Genomic DNA, 9,219 nt, shown 5'->3' with positions numbered 1-9,219 from the left:
GTTCAATATTTTGCTCTTTCGATCTTATGATATAAACCCTTTTGTCCATAAAGAGGACTTCTATACACAGAACTATGAAATCATGTTAATTACAACACAATACATGTATTTTTAACAAAAACTAAAATATTGCAGTGCTGTGACATGGGGGGGGGGTCATAAGATATGACAGTGAAGCTTAATAAGCTAATAGGGTGCCTGGTCAAGACTTGCAACTCCAGTAGGATATAGAATGGAGGTGTAAGACCAAGAAAAAGGGGATTCCTAAGTGACCAATAAAACAAAAGCAACGCAAGATATCAGTCTAGAGGGGTCCAGAAAATTAGCTTAGACTAAAAAAAAAAAAAAAAAAAAAAAAACAACAGACCTATTAAGTTATTGGAAGTCTATCTGATGAGATCATCTTAGTGTGTCTGAGCTGGAAGGCTTGTTTCGGGAAGTTGACACCTATGAAACTAAATAGCTAAAAATATTTGTTTCAGTATACTAAAAATACCTAAATATAGCCTAGTATATGATAGCTAAGAGATGTGTATGTGTGTGTTGGGGGGGGGGGGTGAAAATAAGGAAAGGAAAACTGTAACACATAAGGAAAACTCCAAAAAAAACATTATATGTGAGAGTGTTCAATCTCGCCGTTTGTTCTTACACATGGGGTTCGGAGCCGATCCTCGGCTCCGAGTCGGCCGCTTGGCAAAGCTCTGCATCGAGAAGAAGCTCGAGACCAACCTGTCTCCCACAATTCCCTCTGCCTTTACCTTAGATCTAGTTTGCCGCTGCAACGTTCGCATCATTTTTGATGAGCTCAGACCACCTGGCAGATAAGATTGCATTTTTTTCTAAAGATTTCTTAGATAGTGTTTCTATTTTCACCTGTGAACCTCTAGTGTGTGTGTGTCTGTAGTATTCGAGGGTTTCTCTTCTTTTACGTATATATTTCTTAATATATATATAGTTAGTTAGTTCCCTCGGGGCCTACCCCACCCACTAACTTGAATATACTACTGGATTTGACAAATTTACCGGATTTGACTGAACTTATTTAGGCTATTACCATTATTTTGCCTGTGACTGTCTGTAAAGGATTGTGTAGACTTAATATAACTTTTCTGGATTTGACTGTTGATATATTGTCATTATGTCTGAGAAAGTGAAGTCAGGCTTCAAACGGTGCCAATGTGGACAGAAAATGTCTGTCACAGATAACCATAGCTCCTGCATCTACTGTCTTGGCCCTCTCCATCTGCAAGAAGACTGCTCCATTTGTCATTCTTTCAGTGGAAGGGTCATGACTGATAGGCGCAGGAAGCTCATGGACAGAGGCCTTTTGAAGCCTGCATTTCAAGAGGCTCTGGATAAATCTGACCAGGCATCTAAATCCTCTAAGGAATCGAAGACGTTGGAGCCCATGTCATCGGCTCCGAGCTCTTCATTTAAGGTTCGTTCACTGGTTCCACAGACCTCGGGGCCGAGTGTCGAACTTATGTCTGTCACTGAGCCTCGAGTCTTGGAACCGGTGACGGAGCTTCCACCTCCTGTGCTTTTGAGGTCGGCTCCGTCTTCGATTCCTTCGACGCGTTCTTCTAGGCCCCTTTCTGACTCCGATGTAGACCGTGTGGTGCAGAAGTTAATGGAGAATACGGCCTTGTCCAAACTCATCTCAGTCTCTTCCCAGTTGGTGTCGAGACTCGAAGGCCTTCCCTTATCTCCATCTGTTCCTCCTCCGAGGCCTGTTCAGTCTTCGGAGCCGGGAGAGGCTGATCTGATGATCGTGGAGCCCTCGGTGCCGGAACTGTCCTTCTCTCGGTCGGCACCGTTCACCTCGACTCCGACGGACCCATTACTGGAATCGCGGAGCTGACGATCCATCCTTGGTTTGGGGACCGAGAGTCGGACCGATGTTTCGGTTCCGACTCTCCCTCTCGGTGCCTCGGCTCGGATCGACTCGGCTCCGTCCTCGGGGTCGATGCCCTCGGTCCCCATCTCGGGGATCCCTCCACTTTCTTCGAAACCGATGGATTCCTCGACTCGGGACCCAGGGGCCTTTGACCTCATGAGGAAGGTGTTGTCGACTCAGACAACCACTTCAGCAGTGACAGCTTCTCCTTCCCATAAAGGTCCGTTATCCTCCTCTGCACTCACGGCTACGTCAAAGCGTCGAGCACCGGTGTCTCAGCCGCCCCCAGAGGGAGCCCCCTCTTCCTCGGAGGCTTCATCGGATGCCCCCCCCCGAGGAAGTTCTGAGGAAAAGATTGTGTAAGAGGAGACACTTGGATTCTCCACAAGAATCCTTAACATCGGACACTGACTTAGATGAGTCAGAAGGATCCCCGAAATCACCCTCAGAGGATGTCTCCTTTTCTGACATCCTGGAGATCCGGAAACAGAGAGGTGATTGGCAAGCCCTACCCCCTTCTGAGGATGAGTCAGTCTTGCTGAAGGCATTCGGTGCTCGCCCTTCTTCCTCCTGGGTCACTCCGCCCTTCGATGAGTTGATGGAATTGATTGCTCGAAGGGCGTGGGAGACACCTGACACAGTGGAGCCAGTCCCTAGAAAGCCTAATAAATATATTACTACCCCTCAAGACAAGGCTTATCTCATAAAAGGAGTTCCAGTGGACGCTATGGTGGTGGCAGCGGCCACTAAAAAGGAGATGTCTGAATCTTCCTCATCTGTCCATCCGCCTAACAGAGATTCTAGGACTATGGACAGGTATGGGAAGCGCATTTTTAGTTCAGTGTTTTTTTTCCATGCGATCGCTGAACTATTTGATGCATTTCACACGGTTACAGAGGGATCTAATCAAAGAGTTGGGAGATATCCTCCAGGGTACTACAGATGCTGCTGTCTCGGAAAAAGTTACAGCACAACTCAATACCCTTACATCTATTGTGAACTCGTCCATGAGGCTCATTTCATATGCAGCCGAAGGATCGAGTAGGGCTGCGTCTTCAGCGATTGCTCTTCGTAGACAATCCTGGATGCGCTTATGTTCCTTTGCGGAAGCCTTCAAGTCTTCCTTTACTAACGCCCCATTTGACGGTGCCACTCTCTTTGGCCCAAAAGTAAAGGAGACCCTTACCCGGTGTGAGCAAGAGGGAAAGACTCTGTCTGCTGTCGGAGTCTGTTTTTCCACCCCATCCAGACCGTACCCCAAAGGGCAACGTGGTGGAAAAATGTGGTTTCGAAAACCCCAAGGCTCTTTCCCAGGCACACAGGGTGATGCCCCCTCCAGAGGCAGAGGGGGGGCAGAGGTGGAAGACGTCACCCTGGCGGCAGAGGGGGTCTGCAAAACCAAGGTGACAGGGATACACTCCCCGGGAAACCTTTCCAGCACTCCTGAGAGGAGGCCCAGCTGTCCTGCTCTGGAGGCAGTCGGGGGTCGCTTAGCTTTATACCCTCAGGCCTGGCAAAGTCTTACCTTAGACAAATGGGTAAAAAGCATTATTACAAGAGGTTACAGAATTCCATTTCTATTCCCTCCATTACCGCAGATAAGACTCCCAGATGTACGGCCCCATCTGTGAGACCCTGCAGCTATAGAAATTTCAAAGCTGCTAGAAAAAAAGAGTCATCCAAAAAGTCCCGGCGGACCAAAGAGGATTCGGAACTTACTCAAGGTTCTTTATAGTTCCAAAAAAGACAGGGGACTGGAGGCCAATTCTGGACCTAAGCAAGCTCAATACCTTCGTCAAGAAAGAAAAGTTCCGGATGGTCACGCTTCAATCGATCCTTCCATTCTTACAGAAGGACGACTGGATGTGCTCAATAGATCTCAAGGACGCGTACTACCACATCAAAATGGCCAGAGCATCCAGGGATCACTTGCGCTTCCGGCTGGGAGCCAGTCACTTTCAATTTTGGGCCCTGCCCTTTGGTCTGACCTCAGCCCCCAGGGTCTTCACCAAATGTATGGCAGTGGTAGCGTCTCACTTGAGGCGTCTGGGATTCCAGGTGTTTCCGTATCTGGACGACTGGCTCCTTACTGCCACCACCGAGCGTCGACTGATTCAGGCCAGGGATTACACACTAGAACTCTGTGTTCATCTCGGAATTTCCGTGAATTTCGAAAAATCTGCATTACAGCCATCACAGCATATCTCATTCATAGGAGCAGATTTAGATACTCGTTGTTTGATTCTAAGGCTTCCCTCAGAAAGAATAGCCTCTCTACAAAATCACATATCTCTTCTCCTGTTGTCCAAGAAATCCCCGGCAAAACTGGTTCTGAAAGTGTTGGGTCTCATGGCGGCTTCCCTCATTGCGATACCCTTGGGAAGACTGCACATGAGAGTCCTTCAATGGCTGCTATTCGCACAATGGTCGTTCCAACAGTTACCGCTGACACACGAAATTCACATCACAAACATTTGCAAATCACACCTGTCTTGGTGGCTTCAGAGTTGCAACCTCTCCGGCGGCCGACCGTTTGTGCTACCCACTCCGATGGCTACGGTGACCACGGACGCTTCCCTGATAGGGTGGGGGGGCATCTTTCAGGGACAGACAGTCCAAGGAGAATGGACCAATCTAGAGTACAAGCTGCACATCAATGTTCTGGAGATGAGGGCAGTGTTTCTAGCGTTGCAACACTTTTCTCCCCTTCTACCTCTAGGGACCATTGCAGTTCAATCAGACAACATGTCTGTAGTCTGGTACATAAACAAGCAAGGCGGAACCAAATCTTACCAATTATGCAGGGAGGCCATGAGAATTTGGCAATGGGCGGAATCCACGGGTCGCTTTCTGATAGCAACGCATATCCCGGGGTTATCCAACGTCATAGCGGACAGGTTGAGCAGAGCCATCCTGTTACCTCACGAGTGGTCCCTCAAACAAACAATTGCGGACATGATATTTCGCAAGTGGGGCCAGCCTTGCTGCGATCTGTTTGCGTCTCCAATGAACGCCAAATGCAGAAGCTACTTTGCCCTATTACCCCCTCCAGGGGAAGTCCCCAGGGACGCTCTGATTCACGATTGGCCCTCGGGTCTTCTGTACGCCTTCCCTCCTATACCTCTGATTCCAAAATTTCTACAGAAAGCCAACAACCTGGAAAGGACTATAATCCTCATTGCCCCGTTCTGGCCTCGTCAAATTTGGTTCCCCTTTCTTCAAGCACACCAAATACGGGAACCCTGGATCCTGGACCCAGAGCCAGATCTACTGACCCACTTGTCAGGGGCTCCTCACCCGTCGCTCCTGTCCCTCAGACTAGCAGCTTGGCTGCTCCGCTTCCCTCCTTAGCCAGGTCTGATCTTCTTTCTTCTGTGGTTCAAAATATTCTGGTGGCGTCTCATAAAGCTTCCACTACGAAGGTTTATACTAGTAAGTGGAAGCGTTTTGTGTACTGGGCAACTACTCAGCATTTGGATCCCTTGATAGCCCCACTGAACAAAGTCTTGGAGTTTCTATCCGTACTGTTTCACCAAGGAGCTTCTCCTGCCACCTTGAGGGTTCAATTGGCTGCTATTTCAAACTTTCATGTGGGAGAAAATGGAGCGCCTATTATGGCTCATAGGCTTTGTAAGGCCTTTCTAAAAGGGTCTTTCCACATCAGGCCACCAGTCAGGTTTCCTACACCACCATGGAATCTGAATCTCCTGTTATCACAACTAATGCTACCACCCTTTGAACCAGCTTCTTCCTGTTCTTTGAAGTTTTTATCATGGAAGACCCTCTTTCTGGTAGCTATCACTTCAGCCAGACGAGTATCAGAACTTCAAGCTCTTTCCATTAAATTCCCATATTTGATCTTTCACCCCGATAGGGTATCTCTTCGTACCAACCCATTTTTTCTTCCCAAGGTTTGTTCAATCAATAACATTAATCAGTCCATTGAGCTCCCCACATTCTTCAAGAACCATTCCAATAAACTAGAATATATGTTACACAAATTGGATGTTCATAGACAACTCAGATTTTACTTGGATAGAACGAAGGATCACAGAAAGGCAGATCAACTCTTTATAGCCTTTGCGGACAGCAGAAAGGGCATGGCAGTGACGAAGCGGACCCTTTCCAAATGGCTATCTGATTGTATTACCTTTGTTTATACCGCTACGGGACAGAGTTTACCCATCAAACCGAAAGGACATTCTACTAGATCAATATCTACATCCCTGGCTCATGCGGCCCGCCTACCTTTGGACACTATTTGTGCGGCCGCCACTTGGTCTAAACCACATACTTCTATTACTCATTACAAAGTGGATAGGGTTTCCAGGGACAGGGCAACCTTCAGTTCCACTGTGCTCAGGAACGTTCTTCCGTGAGTTTCCCAGGGTCACGGAGCTAGGGACGCTACCCATGTGTAAGAACAAACAGCGAGATTGAACACTCTCACATATAGAAGTTATGTCCTTACCATAACGTTCCATGTGGAGTGTTCATCTTGCCTTTGTTCTTACATTCCCACCCTCCCACCCAAAGGTCAGGAAGAACGTCCAGTTTAGGTGTCTGGTTTGGTTCTCCCGCTTCTGTTTCTCTCAGCTGTTACTGCTGTTTTCAGCTATGCCTTAGCATGGATGTTGTGTGTTTCTTCCCATTGGGATCTGGTGTTGTTTGCAAACTAGATCTGAGGTAAAGGCAGAGGGAATTGTGGGAGACAGGTTGGTCTCGAGCTTCTTCTCGATGCAGAGTTTTGCCAAGCGGCCGACTCGGAGCTGAGGATCGGCTCCGAACCCCATGTGTTAGAACAAAGGCAAGATGAACACTCCACATGGAACGTTATGGTAAGGACATAACTTCTATTTATACTTTATTCAGCTGCTCTTGCTTAACTGTCTTCTACCTTATTACCTTAGTTTGCTGTTCTGTGTGCTCTTAAAGTGTACAAGTACTCTTATTCTGCACGTATTACTGCTTGTTAGTAGCACTTATTACTGCTTGTTAGTAGCCTGATTAATATTCTGAGCATCTTGGTTGTAGCACTTGTGCTTCAGGCCATTTATTTTAAATTTAGGGTTTTTGCAGACAAACCTTTATCAAACCCTGTTCTCCATAAGTCCGCCAAGTACTCAGAGGACTATGTCTGGACAATTCCCATCAGTTTCTCCTGCCAGCCTGGTTGACATGGGCATACTGAGACAGTGTAGCAACTGCCTCATGTTCACGGACAGTCCCCTTCTCCTAGCACATAATTCTTCGACTTGTGAGAGATGCATCCACATCAGTAAGCTGAACCCCTGCTCTCTCACACCACAGTCAGTACTCCTGACTTGAGAGACGCATCCACATCAGTAAGCTGGAACCCCTGCTCTCTCACACCACAGTCAGTACTCCTGACTTGTGAGAGATGCATCCACATCAGTAAGCTGAACCCATGCTCTCTCACACCACAGTCAGTACTCCTGACTTGTGAGAGATGCATCCACATCAGTAAGCTGAACCCCTGCTCTCTCACACCACAGTCAGTACTCCTGACTAAGAGGAGATTGCCAGTACAAGCAGCACACCACCCATATCACAGCGCCACACACCCATCTATGCAGGGGTCCTCAACAAAAACTTACCTAAACAACAGAGACCCCAAAACACACTCACGGACAATCCACACACAACACCAATCACATCACACACAGTAGTCTGCGCACCAATGTCTCACAAACACAGCCCATTACACACGCTATGGAGAATGTCAATTTGGAACTGGATTACAACCCTGAAATGAAATTGAATATGCTGAACATTGATGCTTTTCTACCACAAAAGAACAATCCCTTACTAACACTTAATCTTTTGGAACCGGTAAGCACAAGAACTGTATCAAATGGACATGATGAGAATATGAATGACTTTTATAGTTTAACAAGTCCACAACAGGTACAAGTATGGCTCTGTCATTGTCTGTGTTTGTGTGAACGACTTGAGATGTGCCTCCCTGGACTATATGAAGAGAGACACGATTGAGCTCTCACAGTATGTGCTCCAGGCAGGTATGACCCTAGCCCTAAGCAGCATCCTACCTTCACCAAGAATGATACCACAATACCAACAAACAAAATGTTTGTCTTCAGCAATTAGCTTAGTTTCTGGTGTCTTTCTAAAGGGATCCAGTATCTATATGCCTGGGATGACATGGTTGACAGGCCACAAAGCTTTGCCAGAGATGACCTCCACCTGTCACCCCTGGAGTTCTGGATCTTGGCCAGAGCTCTTGCCTCCCCCATTGTGCCTTTTTAGGCCATGTCCCAAAAATAAATCTTCTAACATAAAAGATCTGTCAAAAAGCAAATTGAAGCTCATGCTACTCAATGCTAGAAGCCTTAATCTGAAAATGCACTCAGTAGAGGCTCTCCTCACACTGGAAGATGCCGATGTCTGTGCAGTCACTGAAACTTGGTTCAGGGATGCAGAGAGCACCCCTGCCTTATCAGGCTATACCTCATTCCACACTATTTGACCCAAAAATTAGGTCGGAAAGACTAAGGGTGGTGGAGTCTCAATCTTCCTTAAGGGCAGGCACACCTCCAGACTGCTCCAGACTGCTTTGCCAGCATGATGCACTGGAATTATTCCAGGTGCAACTGACAGTTAGAAAATCACCCATCCAAGTTATAGCCAGCTATAGAACCCCTCCATGTCTCAGGACACCCACACCTCCTACCTGGACCTACTTGACTCCATCAAGGTACCCCATAACACCCTGATCCTTGGTGACTTCAACTACCCCACCATAAACTAGGTGAACTATTCCTGCACTAATGTACTCACCCAATGATTCCTTGACTTCATCAATTCTAACGCACTAGACCAGCTGGTCTTATCCCCCACAAGGGGAGATAACATACTGGATTTGGTTCTCACCAACATGGGCTACCGCTGCACCACTCCCAGAGTATGTTCTTCCCTGGTGAGATCAGATCATTGGTCATTCTCATTTGAAGTTTCTATCCCTCCCAACCCCTCCTCAGCCATAACCAAGCTAAAAAACTTCTCAAAAGCTGAATACAACCTCCTAAGGGAGGGTATCAGCAGCTTCACATCACCGCCCCCCTCAGATGATGCAGATAACTATGCTGAACAGTATGCCAGTGCAGTATACAAGCACCTGTACAACTGCATGGACTCAGCCAATCCCAAAAGAACTCAATTCTGCTCCTCATGGAAACACAAACCTGTCTGGTGGACATCCTCTATCAAAAGGCTTTACAACAAAAGGAAGAAATTGTTGTCTAAGGGTAAAAAGGAACAAATTCGAAATCAGAAAAACTCCC

This window comes from Protopterus annectens, chromosome 17.part0 (genome assembly GCF_019279795.1).
Source record: "Protopterus annectens isolate FY-2018-M chromosome 17.part0, PAN1.0, whole genome shotgun sequence".
Classification (NCBI taxonomy): Eukaryota; Metazoa; Chordata; order Ceratodontiformes; family Protopteridae; genus Protopterus; species Protopterus annectens.
The sequence above is the reverse complement of the archived record's forward strand: the minus strand, read 5'-3'. Positions refer to the sequence as shown.